The sequence below is a fragment of the Triticum aestivum genome, chromosome 2D (genome assembly GCF_018294505.1).
Source record: "Triticum aestivum cultivar Chinese Spring chromosome 2D, IWGSC CS RefSeq v2.1, whole genome shotgun sequence".
NCBI classification, from domain to species: Eukaryota; Viridiplantae; Streptophyta; class Magnoliopsida; order Poales; family Poaceae; genus Triticum; species Triticum aestivum.
The window spans coordinates 607355462-607357498 of record NC_057799.1 but is presented as its reverse complement, the minus strand read 5'-3'; the positions used below and the strand labels follow the sequence as shown (position 1 = coordinate 607357498).

General features: G+C 41.3%; 1 pseudogene; it reads left to right on the top strand.

The window, feature by feature from the left end:
* Positions 1-234: 234 nt before the first annotated feature.
* Positions 235-954, top strand: LOC123050366 (ATP synthase protein MI25-like; annotated as a pseudogene).
* Positions 955-2037: the final 1083 nt, after the last annotated feature.

Genomic DNA, 2037 nt, shown 5'->3' with positions numbered 1-2037 from the left:
TGAAAAGTGAAATAGTTGATGTGATGGATGTGCCCGGTATCGATTAATGAAACATCGGCCGACGCAGGATTTCAATAGAACGAAAAACATCATAATTAGTAGAGGGATAGGTACTTATTCCCGGCCAGCGGTATCATTGCTGCTCCCTGCCTAATGCGGATCATTGTGCAATGCTTATGTGAAATCTCAATCCAAAACTTCTTCGTTTCGTTGGAAAAACCAACGCCGACGTCAAGATCAGTCTCCTTTCCTTTCAAAAGTGAGCGAGCAGAGCTGAAAAAGATGGAGTTACCTGGAGATGAGATTTCTTTCTACGGATATGAAGGATAGAAATATGCTATTTGCTGCTATTCCATCTATTTGTGCATCAAGTCCGAAGAAGATCTCAATCTATAATGAAGAAATGATAGTAGCTTGTTGTTTTATAGGCTTTCTCATATTTAGTCGGAAGAGTTTAGGTAAGACTTTCAAAGAAACTCTCGATGGGAGAATCGAGTCTATTCAGGAAGAATTGTTGCAATTCTTCAATCCTAACGAAGTAATTCCGGAGGAATCCACTGAACAACAACGATTACTTAGGATCAGCTTGCGAATTTGCAGCACCGTAGTAGAATCATTACCAACGGCACGCTGTGCGCCTAAGTGCGAAAAGACAGTGCAAGCTTTGTTATGCCGAAACCTAAATGTAAAGTCAGCAACACTTCTAAATGCCACTTCTTCCCGCCGCATCCATCTTTAGGACGATATAGTCACAGGTTTTCACTTTTCAGTGAGTGAAAGATTTGTATCCGGGTCTACGTTCAAAGCTTCTACCATAGACCTAATTCGAGAAGGCTTGATAGTCCTAAGAAAGGTGAGGGTGGGGGTTCTATTTAGGAAGAATAAGAAGAATCTCATTCATGTGTTCATGCTAACAGAAGAGCGGATCCAATACACATAAGACTTTTTTTCAGGGAATTCCTAATGTAAATGATGAATTTGGGATGTCATGCCCCACAAGTTAGTTGCCCAAGCGCTCCCTAGGAGGGCAGTCTACCACAAGATAGAGTTTGAGCCTGGAGCCAAAGCCACAACCCCTCCATTTTAGGTTTTTATCTGGAAAGAATTTCAGGAAGTCATATCGGCCAGATAAGCCTCTGACGGCTCCATATTGATTTTTCCCCAGTTTTCTTTCAGAAGAAGCGGGAGCCATTTTGCATTGAAACTCGGTATCAGCAGAGTCATCTCCCAAGAAAGACTTCTTTCTTATTTATACAAGATTTTAGAGAACATAGTGAAGCCCTCAAAGCGCTAACAAAGTCGTAAGTAGAGAAGTTTTCCAAAAAGATACCTCGTTTTTCATTAAGTGTGTGTTGTCTGATGAAGAATAATGGGGGAGCCAACTCAATAACCTAGCGGAGGAACCGTCCGGACTTGAAACAGCGGATGCAACCCTTGCATTTCATTCTTTTGTTCTTTACTCTATTTTTGCTTTGGCACTCACTTCCTTTGGAATAAGGGCATTTTTCTTCTCTACTCGTTCAGTTGACCATCAAACAGTTTCTTAATTATGTTATGTCAAATGATGGGAAAAAGGAAGGAGTAATCAAAAACGACTAGAACTACCCGATCCGTTGAAATATGATACGAAGGAAACGGACTTCAATCCCTCATTCTTATTGTTTGTTCTTCTGATCCCCTTGTTTTTCACTCGCTTAATTCGGAAGAGGAAAATGACAACAGCTAAAGTGAGAAATAAACAACTGCTCGGAAAGCTTCGGTTTGAGCGTTGGTTTTGATGACAGTGAAGAAAGCTCGCCCAAAAGACGTACATGGAACCAATGATACCAAAAAAAGAATCAAATATGAGGAGAACTGGGTGCATGGGTAAACGGCTCCGCCATAGCTTGTACGACTTCTGAATCCTATTAATGGTGCTCTCCGAATAAATTAGTAGATATAGGCGGACTACATACATGTGCCCTCCGAGTAGGGAAAGTGAGAAATCTACGGTCTTCCATCCGCGGATGTGACAAATCCAATCCAATTTGGTCTTGT